Below are 19207 nucleotides of genomic sequence, written 5' to 3' on the forward strand. Positions count from 1 at the left end.
GATCAGTTAAGTGGATTGATTGATCTATTAACATGATAGATTGATTTGTTAACTCATTTGATTGATCAATGGACTGAATAGATTAGGGAGATGACTAGATTGGTTAGCCAGATGACTAGATTGATTGAGGAGAAGACTGAATTGATTGATTAGTCTAAAAAGATGATTTAAATTGAAAAGGGGGGATTGAAGAGTTAACCGAGTTAACCGATTAGTTAACTGATTTGATCAATTAGTTATGATTTTCAACATGTAATATAGGAGATTGAATTGAAATTCATTTTCATTTTTATTTTTATTTTTATTTTTGAATGCTGAAATGTACATGAGATTTACTGAAATTCATTGAAATTCAAATTTGTAGAAATTGGAATTAGATGGAATTATTTGAAATTCAAATTTGGGGAATTGGAGGAATGAATTAAATAATTTAAATGAAATCATTTAATCTTTATAAATAGGATTAATTAAATAATAATGATTATTTAATTAGGGGAATTAATCATAATTAATTAAATAATTAATATTTAATTAATATTTGAAAAGGGGGTTAATGATAAAGGATAGAAATTTATTAATTAGTAATGATTGATGAATACTGATTAAGTTAGTTGAGAAGAATAAATTAGCTTAATTAAATAATTAAAGAATTATTTAACTAATAAGATGATAAATTAGTACATGATTGATGAGACTTTTTTAGGTGTCTACACTAAATAGGCTAAGGTAGTGGATAACATTGAAGACTTGACAAGAAGTATCATTATTAATAGATTATCATACACCATTTCCCCAGAGTTACATTCCTTGTAGTTAATACAACATTGTTCAGTGAGGAAATTACAATGAAACTACAAGAAGATAATCACAAGCTATAGGATAATATATGTGTAGAGGTGGGAATTTGTTATCTCTAAGATGATGAATCTTAGAGAACAAACTATCTACTACTACCTCACTTAAATTGGCACTTAGGATGAGCCAGGGGATATGAGAGAACTAAGATAATACAAGATAGGAAGACCTTCTCAACAGTTCTGGTAGCTCTCTATGACCAGGATGAATGCATGGAAATAGGACTCCAGCGTGACGCACTACCATCCTGTATGGATAGAAATATAGAACTGTACAGAGAAGGGACTGACAATCATATAGATAAATGAAAGAAGTACGACAATATTAAAATATAGACAACTAGGAAATAAAGTGAAATAAGAGAAAAGGAAAGAAAGTAGACAAACAATAGGTCCATGCTATGAAGCCTCCAACCAGATAAATATTCTTTATGGCAACCTAAACACAAGCTAGAAAGGAAAAATGTTTGGGGCTTCTTGGGGACTTGCCTCAGTCAAATCTTTGTTTTGGTGTTTCCACCTCCACAAACAACCAGATAGATTGAGAGAATAAAAGATAAATGCAAGATAAGATAAATGCTAAATGCTAAATGATTTGATAGATACGGGATGTGATGATTCCCAAGATGCTCAAAGATAGGATACATAGAATGATAGGAAGATATTACCAAAGAGGCTTGAGAAAGCCAAGAGGGTTGCAAAATAATATTGTGAGAGCTTGAGAGTGTTGTAGAAAAATAAAGACTATTGTAGCAAGTGAGAGAGAGAGAAAGAGAAAGCTATGAGAGCCAAGAGAACCAAAGAGATTGTATGGAGGAATTAGAGAGCTTGAAAGGAGAGGAAAGATAGATTTAAAAGAGAGAAGAGGAGGGAAAATAGGTGCGTGATCTATTTTCACCACCATGTGTAGGTGAAAAGTGGAAAAGTGTGCTTAGAATCGACTTTCGAATGTTAAGATGTCATGATACGATTGTGTGGCATGCTAATGTCTAGGCGAATCACGCTTAGAAATGATAAGTGGCAAGATAAATTGGTAGCTAACATGAAATAAAATCTGAAGGATAGCTGTTGAAAGGTGTCTTGAGAATCCTAAGAGAGAGAAAAGGCTGATGAAAGGGGTGAAGTGAGCCTACTCAGGTGTTAGAGGACACTAAAGTGGTTACAAAAGACATAGGTCAAATTACAAAAGGGTATGTAATTTTTGACACTTTATTTTGCCCCCACTTTAGCAAGCTTATGAATGAACATGAATATGCATGCTAAATGAAATATATTGAACAAGAATTAATATCATGATACCAGAAGGATACTAGAGAGGAAACAAATAAATCTCCAAGCCAAGGAAACATGTCCCCAAGTTGAAGACCTACAAAATAGATGCATTAGATACAATAACCTACATGAAAGAACATGGTTAGAGAATAAGGGAATCCCAAGACAACAAGGTTAGATCATGATAAAGAAAAAGATAGCATGTTAGGATTCCCAAAGATACTGAGAGAGGGGGGTGAACTAGTATCTAACCGGTTAATGGATTTTCTTAACTTATTAAATCAATTGCATGTCAAAATAGTGTACCAGTAAACCAAAATTAATGCAGTAAATAATAACAACCACAACATAGAAAGCACACCATAACATAGAATTTTAACGAGGAAACCCAATGTGGGAAAAACCTCAGTGGGATTTGTGACCCACAATATTCGCTTACCGGCCAATAAGAGAATATTACTATTACAATAGGGGCCTGCACATGCAGGAAGGCCAACTACCTAAAGCTCACTAGTTAAATACAAAAGATAAGTCTCACTAACTTACAAAAGTGGATTATGAAAATCCAATGTCATGTACTACTTTGGATCAGCATCTGCTATGCCAAGTTTAGTACCGGTTTAAGCTCTGCAACTTCCAAAACCTTATTCCAAACTCTGTCTTAATATTCTCATCAATAATCTAACCATATCCGCATCAATAAAATGATTTACAAGAACTCATACTTATATGATTCATAGTACAACTTGCATTGCTGGCTTATAGAAATATATTACAATTAATTACAAAATACAATAAATAATATCCTGTCGGCTAGGGTGTCAGTGTCAATCTTTGCTGCTGTCGGTGTCTGTGCCTATGTTGGTGACATAGGATTGTAAGGTTTCCATCAATGAAAATACCTTCAATCACCTACAATTTCTTATTGGAGTGTGCATTTGCCAACAATCTCCCCCTTTGGCATTGATGGCAACATTCATGAGAAAAAAGCCAAAAAAAATATATCCAAAAGTGTTGTCCAAAATTTACCAAAACTGTCTGCTTCAAAATTGAGTGCTCCCCCTGAGCTGATGATCTCTTATGTTATCCTTTTTCTTATCCTCAATGACTCCCCCTTTGGCATCAATGAAAAAGGTTGTCATTCAATGTCAATTAAGTGTAGTTCCTGCCTAGTTCCCTGTAATCGGTGGGTTACAATCTAATAAATTTCTGCCAATGCAAAATTTAGACTATTGCTAAACCTTTCACTGTCCTTTATTTCTGCTTCTGTTCTTTGAATTGTACCAGTGACAAGGTGCATTTTCTCTTCCGGTGTCTTAATTCTTGGAACAAGAACCTTAGAGATCTCTTTTCTCAAAGAGATGAGGATATCCAGTTTAGGACTTAGTCTGCACTTAAGTTCTTTTGCCTTATATTTTATCCTTTCCTTGTCTTTCTCAAGTTTTTCTATTTTTGCTTCAAATCCTACAATTTCCTGTTCAATTACTGATATTGAGTTTGATGAACCTATCTATGTCGATCTCTTTATCTATATCTTTTGTCAAAATATTTGTTTTGCATGTGCCTCTATATATTTTCTTGAAGTCCAAAATTGTTTTTCCTAATACTGGTGATAAGGTTTCCATATGTTCCTTATTATTCTTGACTGTTTCCTCAAAGAATTTTCCCTTCTCCTTATACATTTTCTCTCTGAAGGTGTCTTCATTTATCTGATCCAGTGTTATTAGGTTGTCAGTAATATAATTATACAATGTGTCTAATTGGCTCAAAGAATCTTTATTCTCTATATTACACTTTGGAGCTATCATCTTCAAAATTGGTAAAGTGTCATCTATAGCCTTATAAGCTTGTGCATTGCACTCTGTTATTTTCTTTATTGAATCTAATAGTACCTCTATTACATTTGATGGTCTAAATTCATTCATGGATGTTCTAGATGACTGACCAACTATTTTTACAATTTGTAATCTGTTGGTGGTAGTGATAGCTTTGCTTTCCTCTTTGTCCGTAGGATTAGTTTGAGTTTGCATTTCTACTACCAAAGGCTTAGGCTTTTTTGATGTGGCTGGTGGCACTATCTGTGAAGGAGCCTAGTGCTATACCTATTTCTCAATGTTCTCCTCAGTATGAACTTGTTTCTCTACCAGTTTTTCAGTATCCTTTCCTGATGGTGTCTCTATTTGTGCCTTTGAAGATTTTACTGTGTTATCCACTACCAGTTTCTCTTTGTTTACCTCTGTATTGTCTACTGCTAGTGACTCAGTAGGTTTTCTAGTTTCAGTAGTTACCAGAGGCTCAGTAGATGCATCAGTATGCACACCTGTGGTCTCTGCCTTTCTAGTGTCCAAGGGTTCATTTGATTTTTTAATTTTTTGTTGTTACCCAATTCCAATGTTTTTAACTCCGATATTTCCTACTGGTGGCTCAGTTGCCATGTCTCTCTTTTCAGTTGTTTCCGTATCCACCACAATATTGACTTCCTATGTGTCAATGTTTATTGTGTATAGCACCTCAGAATCGGGATTTGTATCCTCATGTGGTGTTTCCATACTCTATGTTGCCAGTTGTGTGTCAATAGTTTATACCAGTGGAGTATCAGAAGGAGGTGGGGGCAAGTTATCAGTTATCTTTAGGCTTGGAGGTCCACCTACTTTACCTTTCCCCTTATCCTTATCTTTTTGGTAGAATCTGATAGTCTTTGGTCTTCTAATCTCTTCTTGTTTCTCTTTTTCAACAAAAAATATATCCTACAATTTCTTCTGTTATTTCATTTACTCTACCTACCATTAGTGCAACATGTCGGTGACTAGTTGAAAATATTGTTCAGTTGGCTTCACTAATAAGCTCATCAATCTCTTGAGTGGAGTTCACTAGGTGAACTGCAAGTAGTTTCTCTATTTTTATCTTTTTATCTAGTTCCACAATAGCTACACCCTTCTAGCTTCTAATCTTCTGTACAAGTCGTTGGGTATGTCATCTACAATCTCCATCAATTTTTTTTTTATAGATGTCTAAGTGTAAGATTACACTATTTTCTATGCTCTCATTTTCATCATTTGAAAGTGTATTATATAACTTGCTGATATTTTTCAATTTCCCATCCTCAGTTATCCCATTCAAAAGTCTATCAAAAGGTGGAATAACCTATCTTTCTTTCCTTTTCTTTGGTGTTAACTTCTTAGCCGGAGGCCTAACTTCTTGTTGCTTTTGTCTTGTCCTTCTGGGAGTAGGTGATTGTATTAGTGAGGGTTTTATTTTTCTTTCTACCCTTTTGAATTCAGCTGGTATATCACTGTCTGAGGAAGTTGCAACCGGTGAAAGATGTGTTTTCGATTGTAGTCCTTCCAGTTCACTCTCCTTAATACCAGTTTTGTTCAATACATCTTCTTTTATTGCTTTTGCCTATCTTGTTCCCTTCCTCACTATCTATTCAGTTTTCTTGATTCTTTTCTCAAATTGGATTTTGCTTTCTATGGTTTTAGCATTGTCAAATATTTTCTCTTTTAGTTCCTTAGCTGCTTCTAAGAGGGCTTTTGCATAGGTTTCAACTATGTTGTCATCTGCCTCATATCCCATCTCTGTGACCCAAACAGTCCTATAGATAACTGCCTCCATCCAAATTTCATCTTTCTTGATCACAAAACATATCTATTTTTTATACTTATCAATAATTGCTTGAGATAGCCTTATTCTTGCCTTCATCTTTGCTTTCAAAGTTTGAAAATATTCATTTATGTTTTTCTCCCTATTATCTCCCATGTTGTCCAGTATGTCTTGCAGTTGTTTTCCTACAGGTATATCAAAACCAAAGTCTTTCCTACCAATATCGAGCACTTCATTGGTAATGTACAACATCAAACACACAAGCAAGCTACCAAATCTGAAAGTTCCTTTCTTATCACCTTTGATTTTCTTCAAATTGTCTATCAGTTCATCTTTTAGCCACTCACATACATTAATTATTGCATTGTTATTCATCATGTCATATGCATTTTTGATACATAAGCTGGAAACAAAGTTTAGTCTATTTGCATGTGTAGCATTATAACCAAGAATCATGCTAACAAATCTAACATTTATGTCATTCACATCGTTGACTCTTAGGGATCTTTTATCAAATATTGTGTCGGTTAGGGTCATCATTGTGTCATTTGGAACCTTTTTAGTTTTATCAGGCTTGCTACCTATGGAGGGTAAGCTTGTCACTGCCCTAGCTACCTCTTTAGTGATCTTATGGATGGAATCCAACCAAAAGAACTCTCCATGTACTCTACTCGAGATGATCCTTATCACATCTTTAGGAAAATCAGGGATATTGAGAATGTCCACAAAGCCTAGGGTTTCCACTATCTTGTGCTTTGGTTTAACATTTCCTTGTTCATCACAGATTACAGTTTTATATATGTTCATTATTTCTTCAGCTCCTAGTTCCTCAATATGAAAATGTATATACATTCTGGGATCTTATGCATAAACTACTCCCTTAGGTATTTTTGAAAATGCTCCTAGGGTATCATCTTTCTTAGCAATTTTGGGAATAAGTTTGAACACGGGTCTAGGGTGCTTAATAACTTCAATCATAGTAGGGTTTGCAATGAATTCAGGTGTAGAGGAAGAAGCCATAGTTATAAATACCTTAATCTACCTTTAGGATGATTGCTTGGATGATTTTATTCACTTTTCACTATGGACACCTTCACTCGGGATTTTTCACACTCTCTAGAGATTTGAATGCTCGGTGGATGGAAAAAGAGCCAAAACAATTGCTTTATAGTGTTATTTCTTTCAACTACCACATTTAATGCCTGTCGATTAAGTCAAAACTTAACTCATCTGCTAGTAAAGAAGTAATTCAATTTCTCACCATCAACCAAGGGTAAAATAGCATGTTTTCAATTTGTTGCCATACCCCCAAAGGATTATTTCTCAGTTAGATGAAGAATCTCCTATCGGTGGAGTGATACTCTATTCTACCGGTGAAGGAATAGCTTCACTAACATTCATGTCTGACTTTCTGACCCATTGCTTTGAAAATTCTTTCTTTACCTCTTCAACTTTTTCTTTACCTTTCAAACTGGGTCCTTTGTTATTTGTCGGTGATGCCTTACTTCTATAGAATTTTGCAATATGTCCAATTTTGTTACAAGCATAACAAGTCACATTGTTTTTCTGAATAACTTTCCCATATCCTATGCTAGTATGTGTTCTACATTGATTAGATAAGTGTCAAAATCTTCCACAAACATAACATCTTACATTCATTCTGCAATTTTCTAAAGTATGACCAGCTTTTGCATTTAGAGCATTGACTGGTGGGTGTATTATTATTCTGATGGTTTCTAGATCTACACTGATTTGCTCTATGACCATACTTGTTACAGTTAAAACATTTCCCATTGAATTTATAAGCATTAGGTTGTCTTACCGGTTTACTATGATCATGATTGTTTGCAGTACCAGAGCTTTCACCAACTTCAAAGACAAGGCCATTAGTATCTCCATTAGGTTTCTGATTTTTCAACATGTCATCAAGTTCTTCTAAACTTTTCTTGAATTTCTCCCTGTGTTGATTTGCAGTAGCCAGTTCATTCTCCAAGATTCCTTTCTGTCTCATGAGCTCATTTGTGTCATTTTGTGTATGCATCAAATCTGTCTTCAACATATCATTTTCATGACTGAGTCTTGTGTTTTCATTTGTAGCATCATTTAGTCTTCTAACCAAGTCATCTTCATTCTTCTTTCTATCTTCAATGTCTTTACAAAATCTCATAGTCATATCTTGCATCTCATTTTTCATTGTACTATTTTCTTGTCTTGGTTTGTTCACAAGGTCATTAAGAGTTTCTTTCTCATCATCATCATTCTGCATCTTCTTAGAAAGTTCTCTTCTTTTATTCCTAGCAATAATGAGATTTTAATGAAGTCCTTGAATGATTTCCTATGCAACCTTCAGATCATCTTCAAGTTTCATATTCCTCAATTTTTCTACATCATAGTCTTTAAGAGATGTTTCAAGTTGCTTCCTCAAGTTCTCCATCTCTACCAGTGTCAGAATCTTCCTTAAGCTATTAGGCTTTTGAAAATAGAGGACCAGGCTCTGATACCAATTGTTAGGATTCCCAAAGATACTGAGAGGGGGGGGGTGAATCAGTATCTAACCGGTTAATGGATTTTCTTAACTTATTAAATGAATTGCATGTCAAAACAGTGTACCGATAAACTAGAATTAATGCAGTAAATAATAACAACAACCACAACATAGAAAGCACACCATAACACAATATTTTAATGAGGAAACCCTGTGTGGGAAAAACCTCGGTGGGATTTGTGACCCACAATATTTGCTTACTGGCCAATAAGAGAATATTACTATTATAATAGGGGCCTACACATGCAGGAAGGCCAACTTCCTAAAGCTCACTGCTTAAATACAAAAGAGAAGTCTCACTGACTTACAAAAGTGGATTATGAAAATCCAATGTCATGTACTGCTTCGGATCAGCATCTGCTATGCCAGGTTCAGTACCGGTTTAAGCTTTGCAACTTCCAAAACCTTATTCCAAACTCTACCTTAATATTTGCATCAATAATCTAACCATATCCACATTTATAAAATGATTTACAAGAAATCATACTTATATGAGTCATATTACAACTTTCCTTTTCAGCTTACAGAAAGATATTATAATTAATTACAAAATACAATAAATAATATCCTATCGGCCAGGGTATCGATGTCCATCTTTGCCGCTACTGGTGCCAGTGCCGGTGTCTGTGCCTATGCCGGTGCCATAGGATTGTAAGGTTGCCATCAATGACAATACCTCAATCACCTACAATTTCTCATTGGAGTGTGCATTTGCCAACATAGCACACACATGAAAGCACATAACAAAGAAACTACGATCTTGAGTCAGCAAAGTAAAAGAGACCTCAATGTAAAGGGTTGTCTTAGTACCATGCATCGTCCCAAAAATAACAAGAAACAAAAAATAGAGGAATTATAAAATGAAGAGAATAATGCAAGGATTTATCACCTCAAGGAAGAATGCATCCAGAAGACAAAGAAGCAATCAATATCAAAGAGATAGTACATGACCCAGACACTAGCTTGATGCATCACTAGAGATTATAATGATGATAGAAAAGATAGATCTAGCAAGTTGTGATATGCCAAATGATAAAAGATAAGTAGCACCAACCTCACTCTGAAGGAAGGTCACTACCAAAAGATAAAATAAATAAGATAGTCATGATAGGGAGACAATTTTTTATTGATCAGACAAGGTTGCCCCAAGAGAGATGAAGCTGAGATTTGAAATACTAGATATTGTTACTTGATACATCAAAAACATGCTGGCTATAGAATAACATGTTGTTTGATAATATAAAGGATAGAGATAAAAGATAGATAAGTCAGCGTAACAGAAACGAGCCTTGCTTTAGAGGAAATCCCCTTGTTACGAAAAGATACAAGATAAGTGATCGTTGTTGGTATAAGATACACTAGTATGGATAGAAAAGTGCATTATGCTAGATAGCCAAATGATAGGGCAATGAGATAGATAGATTTTGTTGGCATGGGTCGCAATATGCTAGATAGCCATGTGATTAGGAGATCAAAGATAGACTCGGTAAGTAGTGGATTGGCTCCTACAAAGGAAATAAAAAGCAATAGATCAAATGTTTTGTCCCCCATCTAGGCAAAGAAAAGGATAAAGAAAAAGATCAAGTGGTTTGGCCCCCACCTATGAAAACATAGAAAAGTGATAAAAGGATAGTCACCACGACAGATGAGAGATAGACATGCACCTTTGCGGGTGAGAGATAGAGACATGATAAGAATGCAAAGCAGGTTGAAATATGATAAAGAATTGATAGTTTTGATACTTAAAGATAAGTACAGATACCAAGCTAATAAGATGAGAGGGGGGGGGGAATCATACAAACTTAATCTTCCATAAAAATGACAGATTCAACCTCGGTAACATATGCTTCAATAATATAACCAAAACTGCTAAACATGCAAACTCAAAAGCATATAAACATCATAACACTCATAACACCAGATTTAATGTGGAAACCCAAATAGGGAAAAACCACTATGGGATTTCAGACCCACTAAGAAATATACTCTTCTAGAGTATGCTTGGTTAAAAGCAAATCCTGTTAAAGATTACAAACACATTGCTAGATGTGACTCAGTTAAGGGATTTCCCTTAGATCTATTAGGATCTTCACCTTGTTAGAAGTGACCTTGTTAAAGGATTTTAAACACTCAATCAGAATGTCACCTTGCTAGAGGGTTTTACAAATAAGACTATTAAGTCCACTTAGTTAAGAGATTTTTTGTCACTTCACTAAATAACACTAATAAAAATCTATCTGCAACTTCACATCTAAAATGCTAAAGCAGATTCTTATTTGCTCAATACAATTTAGGACTTATCTTGTCCATCTGCTGAGCTCTATACTCTATTATTCAAATAGGTCTTCAATTTTATGTGCTCGGTAATCACTATGTAGCATCCCTGTGCATACACTTGCCCACATACATTGTTTATCAATAGTTCCCTATTTATAAACAATTCACCAACCACTTAATCTCCTTGATCACATTTCCCATGATCAATCATAGCCATCAGATCTTCAAACTTGACCAGGTTCAATGCATCCTTCGATCTGAAAATGTTTTACCCTACCTTGGAACTTGCATACTTTTCTTGGAACTTGTGCTAGGGTATTGCGGTTCAATCTAAGCTGTAGATCTTCCTACCGATTTTCCTTTGCCATAGATTATTTAACAAACTTCATTCATAGCATGCCAATCATTTAATCATAGCCAGCTCATCAGCTTCCTTCATTAAATAATGCTTTTATTCATTCAATGCATTCTGTTATTACTCGGTTGCAACTCGGTAAATACTAAACTTCACTCGGTAGACATTCTGCCTTCATTAATCGATAGCGATAACCTTAGGGTTTACCAACTAGGTTCTTTGCTCAATAACATAGTATAGTATTAACCTTTCAATCAATAACATATGTAGGATATCAAAACAATCTAATCATCATGATCTCATCATTGTCTAACTCGGTAATAGTTGCCCATTGGATAACTTATTTCTCCCCTTATCCATCATATTCTTTCTGTGTCTTTTACTGACATCTTTATACTCATGAAATCATACTTCTCAAGATATGGAAACATCATACTGAATTAGAAAATCAATTTCCTGACATCAATGACAAAATAATAATATTAAGATAGTAAACATCCTTGATCAGTTATATCCATAATCATCAACAACCTTCTCAATATCCTTATAGAAATGCCAATAATGTCTCCTTGTTTGTTATAATGCCAAATGCTAACAAGAACAACATAGAGATACATATCAATGTCACTTTCTATGCAAATGAGAACAAGGAGGCATATCAATCCATGAAATATCAATGGCACTTGATTGATGAAGTTGTTGAATCTTGTCATTCAAGGCCTTACATTCACTAGTGGAATGGCCAAGCACTTGATGGTATGCATAGAAAGAACCATTCTTAGGAAACTTATTATGTGTAAGAGGAGGAAGAGTAATCAAGCAATCTTTGAGAATCCACAACAAGATAAGTTCTTTCTTAGATAAAGGATGAGGAGCATGAAGTAACCCTTTCTCTTTAGGAGGAGGGTTTGACTACTCGCAAGAAGAAGACATAGGAACATTAGAGAATGAAGGGGATGAAGACAAAGGAGAATATTTGTAACCTAAATCCATTGTAAAAGAGTGTAATTTTGATTCCAAAGGGAGTTTAACTTCTTGATCCATGCACCCAATACCATCTCCTTTGTATCCATACTTGGAAGCAATATTGAACCCTGCACCATAACATGATTGCAACTCCTCCAAAGGGGGAGGATCACATTTAATGGTATAGCCAATGGTGTTCACATGATCTTGTGCTATAAAAGAATAATCATCTTTGGTAGCGGGTGTGAATGATACTTTTGGAATATTAAGGATCTTGTAAAGTCTAAGGATCACCCATCATCACTAAGAAATGCATTTGATTGAGAAGGAGATGAAGTAGAAGTAGACTTAGGAGTTTTGAATTTAGGAGGATCTTCTTTAAGGAAAGCCTTCTCATGGGTTTCCTCTTTAGAAGGGTCCATGGGAATAGTTGTCGGCATATTAGAAGATAAAGATGGAATATAGTTTTGAAAGGTAGGTGTAACTGAGGCATGACCAACTACTACAATTTGACATAAGTGCATAGCTTCAAGATCAACCTGGATTGTAACTAACTAATTGTTAGCAAAAAACTTAATAGAAATCAATATATGAATGAAACAAACTCCAAGTTGGTGCTAAGCACCAATGTCATGTGTTTGCAATGCCACTAGGGTTTCCTCGACTGTGCTTGTTGATTTTGATGCGACCGTGGATGAAAATATTTCATCATCCTCTTAGATGAATAAAGGGAATAAGATCCCTATTGATGTTGTTGTGGTCATGGATTCTCGCTCATTTCCTTCTTCGACAGCCAAAGGGAATAAGATCCCTATTGATGTTGTGGTTATGTACGCTCGCTCGTCGCCTTCTTCGATGACCAATGGGAATGTGCTCAGTGGATCTCATGCTCAGGCCTCTCCTATTGCTAAGGGGATAAGGATGTTAGGGCTTCCTCAAGTGTGACGACTAGGGGAAAGCATCCCAATGTGGTCTTAGAGAATGCTTCAAGGGATGCTAATGCTGGAAAGAAGATGCCTTGTTCTGAGCTTAGGCTTGTTCCAGTTTCAAATCCCATCTCCATAACATTGGATGAAGAGATTAAGATGGAGATAGATCACAACTCCTCTATTTTCTCCAAGCATGCTCTGATTTGTCATTTCAAAGGCATCTGGCCCAGTCTCTCAGAGCTACACGACTAGATCCTGCAACATTGGGAACCTCTTCTAGTGGGTACTGTGCACATTTATCCTATGGCAAAAGGTTTTTTCATTGCTAAATTTGAAGATGTTGAGGATAGAAACAAAATTTTGTGTGATCACTTCTTTAGTTGGAAGGACATATTTATGCCTATGGTTAGGCCATGGCAATCTAATTTCAACCCTTCTTCTTATTCTTTCAAGACTATTCTGATTTGGGTTTGGTTACCCTATCTCCCTCTTCACCTTTGGGTTGACTCTCTTCTTGTTGAAGTTGGTAATGTTCTTGGGGGTTTTCTGATGGTGGATAATGAATCATCAGGTATTCTCCACTCCACTTATGCCCGTATTTTGGTTGATATGGAGGTGTCTGAGGGGTTTCCCAAGGATATTTCAATCAAATCCTTTAAAGGCTCTTGGATTCAATCCTTGGATTATGAAGGTATTTTGTTTAGATGTAGATGATGTTTTAAAATAGGACATGTGGCTGCTCAGTGTAGAATCCAGAAAAAGAAATCTTTGGCTTCATGGTGGAAAGATGCTACTGCCCATCACTATACAGTTATTAAGAAATATTCCCCCCCTCAGACTTTTTCTTAGGTGGTTGTGCAGGACCCTCTCTGCTTTGTGACTTCTTCTCAATCGGCTTTGATTTTTGATGGTGGGGTTGCTACGCCTATTGTGCCTCAGAGTGTGGCCCCCTCAGGAAGATTTGTCTCTTGTTGGTGTGGTTGTTGAGGATGGTTCACCTCCTTTTTCACTTCCCATTGTTGCTTTGATGGCACTAGGGAACACCTCCAGCACTAATGTTGTTTATTCCCCTAGTCCTGTTGAAGTTGCGTTGCATGTGGATCACTCCATGGTTGCAGGGTTTCTAGCATTAGATTCGTTGGAGTGGAAAGATGAGGCTAATAGAGTTGAATAAGGCTGGATTAAGGTTAAAGGAAAACATTCTAAGCGGTCTTTGCCTTCTTTTGACATGATCCTTCGATCCCACATGATGGGTTCTAAAAGGAACTCCTAAGTTAGGGGGGTTTTGTTTTTGGGAACTCTTTCCCTAGCTCTCTTTGTCTCCTCCCCATTGGTGTTACATTGTATTTGTCTTCTATGGGGTTGTTTTATTGTTGTGATCGGTTTGGGCTTCATGTCTTGCTAAGTCAAGACTTTCCTTCTTTTGTAAAGGGTTTCGAGTCCCTTCAAAACCTATTTTTTCCTTAATAAAAAAAAAACTTAATAGAACCATGAAGGGTAGAAATGACCCCTCTTAAAGCATGAATCTAAGGTCTACCAAAGAGAAGATTATATGATAAAAGTCCTGGCATAACATGCACCAGGGCTGGAATATTAACTGGTCCAACCTTTATAGGCAAAATAATAGTGCCCAAAGTGGTTTTACCAATATTATCAAAACCACTAATGAACATAGAAGATGCAGCAAGATACTTAGAATCCACTTTAATTCTGGGCAATAGGTCTAGACTACAAACATTTAGTGTTGAACTAGTATCAATGAGAGTCTATCTAATGTTGACATTGTTAACATAAATGATTATCATTAATGGATCTGCTTGATTTCTTACTTTTGGAGGTGGGAGTTCATGTGGTTAGAATGTAATATTCAGCGAGCCAGCATGAATATGATCCATCAACATATTTACATCTACCGGCCTAGTAGAAGAAGGCAATAAGATCTTTTGCAGAGCTTTATGTATCATACCATGATAAACCGGAGTAGTCTGAAGCAAATCCCAAAGTGAGATCTTAGCGGGAGTAACATGAAGTTTCTCAATAAGATTGTAATCACCAGATTGCTTAATTGAAGGCTTAGGTTCTTGAGGAAGATCTGGTTGAGAAGGTGGTAAAGAAGGTAGTGGATGATATAGATGTTGCTTATTTCTTCAAGTATTATAATTATGGGCTACCATTCTATAAGAAGGAGCCTTAGATTGTGCATTTCTTGTAAAAATATTCAGTGAGTCATTTTCAAAAGGAACGCCATGAATAGATTTTACTTTCTTTGGACAAGGACTAGTTGCAGTCACATGAATGATTGGTCTCTTAGGCATTTTAGGGGCAACAGAGACATAAATGACATTCACAGACTCCTTATGATATGTAGGATATTTAGATGAAGGAGTTTGCTCAACAACGACCTTTGGAAAATCAGATATGAGTCATGACTCATAATTCACTAATGCATCATCTCTAGAATAGAGTACACTAGAATGAAGAGATGGTAGAGTAACATTAAGAAAGGTGTCAATGATTTCATCCTCTTGTAACAAAATATCCTCTGAAATAGAAGATATATTACGAGAGGGATCAAAGGCATAGAGTGACATAGGAAAAGCTAAATCACCATCAAAAGAATGAAAAAGAACATCATTAGCACTTTGAATAAAGTTAGAAACTAAGTTAATTAAAAAAGATAGCATATTCATTTTAAAATTAATAAACTTAAAGTTCAGAAAGAAAGCATAAATTTGTCGGTCGAAGGCCTACGAACCAAATTTTTTTTGGAAGAAGGGGAAAGATTTAGAATTGTCCTTATATATATAATGGGGATGCTAAATGCTTGAAGAAATGATAAAGAATGATTTGAAAATAATACAAAAGAAGTGTTCATGTCGGGTTCACTAAAATGTAGAGGTGGGAATTTGTTACCTCTAAGATGATGAATCTCAGAGAACAAACTATCCGCCGCTACCTTAGTTAAATTGGTGCTTAGGATGAACCATGGGAAACAAGATACAGAACTAAGATAATACAAGACAGATGAACCTTCTAGATAGTTTTGGTAGCTCTTTGTGACCAGGACAAATACGCGGAACTAGGACTCCAATGCGACGTGCTACCATCTTGTATGGACAAAAACATAGAATCATACGAAGAAGGGACTGACAGTCATATATATAAATAAAAGAAGTACGATAATATTAAAATATAGACAACTTGGAAATAAAGTGAAATAAGAGAAAAGAGAAGAAAGTAGACAAGAAATAGGTCCATGCTATGAAGCCTCCAAATAGATCAATATTCTCTATGAAAACTTGCACACAAGCCAAAAAGGAAAAATATGTGGGGCTGCTTGGGGACTTGCCTAGGTCAAGTCCATGTTTTGGTGTTTCCACCTCCATAGACAGCCAGATAGATTGATAGAATAAAAGATAAATGTAAGATAAGATAAATGATAACTGATTTTATAGATAGGGGATGTGATGAATCCAAGATGCTCAAAGATAGGATAAATAGAATGATAGAAAGACATTACCAAAGAGGCTTGAGAAAACCAAGAGAGTTGCAAAAGAATATTGTGAGAGCTTGAGAGTGTTGTAGAAAATAAGAGATTTCTATAGGAAAAAAGAGAGAGAGAAAGATAAAGCTATGATAGCCAACAGAACCAAATAGATTGCATGGAGGAACTAGAGAGCTTGAAAGGAGAGGAAAGATAGATTTAAAAGAGAGAAGATGAGGGAAAAGAGGTTCATGATCCTTTTAGAATATTTTGAGTCATTTCCACCAACATGTGTAGGTGACAAGTGGAAAGGCACACTCAAAACCAACATTTGAACGTTAAGATGTTGTGGGATGAATGTGCGGCACGCGGACATTCAAATGATGCGCTAGTGTCCAAGCGAGTCATGTTCAGACATGATAAGTGGCAAGAGAAACAGGTGGCTAACATGAAATAGAAGATGAAGGATAGTTTTTGAAAGATGTCTTGATAATCCCAAGAGAGGGAAAAGGTTGATGCAAGGGCTGTAGTGAGCCTACTTAGGTGCTAGGGGTATGGACACCTAAGTGGTTACAAAAGATGTAGGTCAAATTACAAAGGGGTATGTAATTTTTGACACTACAATATGAAGGTTATGATTGAGGTCATTGAAGTTAAATCACTTTTTTCACCACCTTCAAGTGTTATAGTTCCAATCATTTCTACTCCTAGCTCAACAAAGCTATCACTACAAGAAAAAAAGTTGTGCCCCCAATAATTAAGGACTTGGAGGAATATGTGCAAGACAATAAGGAAAAGATGATTAAGGAAAGAAATAACATAGTGGATGACCTGATAGATTATATATTGTCCAAAAGCACGAGAAAACTTGAGCAAACATGAAATTCTTATTCTGATGTAAGGTATTCATATGTTTAATGCATGGAAGATTGATAAAATTTAAAATGGATAATTAATAAAGGGACTCCTAGAGATGCAGTTATGAAGGTTATAGTTGAGTTTAATCAAGTGAAATCACTTTTTTCACAACCTCAAAGTGTTACAGTTCCAATTTTTTTATTCCTTCTAGCTCAATAAAGCCATCACTTCAAGAAAAAGAAGACATGTCTTCAAAAATTAAGGAGTTGGAGGAATAGGTGTAGGAGGATAAGGAAAAGAAGACTAAGGGAGTCAATGACATATTGGATGACCTTATAGATTATAAATTATAAAAAATCATAAGAAAACATAAGGACATATTGAAGAATTATTCTTATCTAAGGTCTTAATATCTAAACTGCATGCAAGATTGAGAAAAATGAAAATGGATAACTAATAAGTGGACTTTGAGAACTGTAATTATGAAGGTTATAATTGAGCTCAATCAAGTGAAATCACTTTTTCCACCACCTCAAAGTGCTATAATTGCAATTGTTTCTACTCCTATCTTAGCAAAGTCATCATTGAAAAAAAAAGAAGTCACGTCCTCAAGAATTAAGGAGTTGGAGGAATAGGTATAGTAGGCTAAGGAAAATAGGATTAAGGAAGTCAACAACATAGTTAATGCCCTTATATATTTGTAAAGCAGAAAATTGAACCCTAGTGACTCCCCACCTAAGACAGAGAAAGGAAGTCACTAGGATGATTTTCACTTGGGAAAAATTTATGTTCAAAAGAGGGACTTGAATCCACTAGATCCAAATCCAAGGAGAACAAGGATATGAATTCCAAGTGGATTGCAAGGGTTGGAAAGTGATTTTCCCTCTTTTGTAAATAGATATGTTGACTTGTTGACTATGTATAAAAGGGAGATCAAATGAATGAGGAACCACTGGCTTGGGATCGCGCTATAATTTTGGATCTAAGATATTCAGACTGATGCAGATCTACCCTACAAATTTGGAGAAAAGTCATCAGGACCGTGTTGAAAGTGCACACGATCCTCTGAAAAATTTGCGCATCAAAAAGCATTTTTTTGTCTTTGTAAATGGAGTCCAATCCTGCAATTACAGTTGCACACTTGCAACATACACACATAAAAGAAGGGAAGAAGGGTTGTGTATAGGGGTTTGCATCAGTCAAACCCTGGTTGAGGAATCAACCTTGAAAGGAAGTAATTGCAAATACTTAAATGTAAATGTAGGAAATGTATACCTTATCAATCTACAATTGATGATGATGATTGCTTTGCTTCTTGAATGTAATCACAAATGTTGTATGAAATGGTATGTAACATGAAAAAACCCTAACACACATACATTCTTGCAAATGAATGTTGTAATGTTGCTCCAATGAATGAATGGAGAAGACACATGAAGAAGAGAACTTGGTGGATACTTGAAGACTTGAACACTTGATGAATACCCTTCGCTTGGGTATATAATTTGCCTATTCATGTATTTTGTGATGAATACTAAGAGGGGGGGGGTGAATTAGTATGCCAAAAATCTTTGCACTAAAATACTTACACAGTCTAAAGATAAACCGGTAAAGCAGTCTACCGTCAAACTGGTTACCACACATGCAAACCAAAATGCGAATAAAACATTCACCCACAAAAGAAATAAAACCATAACACAAGATATTTGACGTGGAAACCCAACTGGGAAAAACCATGGTGAGATGGAACTCACAAGTCACTATCTGCAGAGTAGAAACTAGACCGGTTAATGTCTTACAATGTTCTTCACCAGAACAGATCCTGTTAGGAATCTCAATCTCTGTTAGGAGATAAGTCTGACTAAAGACTACCTTGTTAGAGGATTTTAGATTCACATGTGTGAACCACCTTGTTAGAGGATTTTACAAAGGCTTTGAGGCCTACCCAGTTAGGGGCTACAGACTTGTTAAAGATGTGAGTAATCAACAAGTGTTTGATCTATCTAATAGCACAAACTGCTTGGTTAGATCCAGTATTGCTCACAGCTAATGCATTCCAGCATT

This window comes from Cryptomeria japonica, chromosome 1 (genome assembly GCF_030272615.1).
Source record: "Cryptomeria japonica chromosome 1, Sugi_1.0, whole genome shotgun sequence".
Classification (NCBI taxonomy): Eukaryota; Viridiplantae; Streptophyta; class Pinopsida; order Cupressales; family Cupressaceae; genus Cryptomeria; species Cryptomeria japonica.